We start from the raw sequence: 861 nt of genomic DNA on the forward strand, positions 1-861 counted from the left end.
TTATAGAGTTTCATTTTGATGTTTCGGATTTTCATTTTCTTTATTTTACGACTAACTTCATGCAACTAACTTGATACAAAATAAATTAATTTGTTTCTATTCGTTGTTACTTTTTATTAATAAGAAGTATATTCTTAGAGTACTGACTGTATTTTGTCATTAATCCAGTATTGTTAAAAAGTAAATACTATTTCACATATAAATATAAATATCATTGTGCTTACAATTAGTAAATTCTTCTAAAGTACTTTAAATTGAACAAAGTTATATTTCTTTGTTACGTATATGTATAACTTATAATAGTTATTTAAAATAGTTATTTAAATAACTTAAAGTACTTTAAATTGAACAAAGTTATATTTTTTTGTAACTGATATTGATAGCAACTAAACTGTAAAAAATGGTTATGGTCGACGCGGGGGCAGATCACCCCTCCTTATCCGGCTGCGGCATTTGGAAAATCCATGCTTCTCACATGGACAGCTGTATGTGGCCTGCTCACCCGTCGGAAAACCTTTTGATTTATTCGTGTACGCACCAGATGGAAAAACAAAAAAATATTGTGTATCCAAAAGCACTTCAATAAACGGAATTAAAACACAAGTACTTTCTTTCCTTTAAGTAGCATTGCAACGCATGCCGGGTAACCGCTAGTATTTAATATATTTCGTTTATCATTTACGTTTAAATTACTAATATCTTGTAACGAATCTGTAGTCATAAAATTTCGAGCTAATTGATATATTAATTGTTTACTACTTTCAAATAATTTGTGAACTAAAATTTTACGAGATTGAAATAAGGCATTGAAGCTATTAAAGAAATGTAAAACGTATTGTAAAAACAAAAAATAAGCTTTAG

The sequence above is a fragment of the Wasmannia auropunctata genome, unplaced genomic scaffold, assembly GCF_000956235.1.
Source record: "Wasmannia auropunctata unplaced genomic scaffold, wasmannia.A_1.0 LD336054.1, whole genome shotgun sequence".
NCBI lineage: Eukaryota > Metazoa > Arthropoda > Insecta > Hymenoptera > Formicidae > Wasmannia > Wasmannia auropunctata.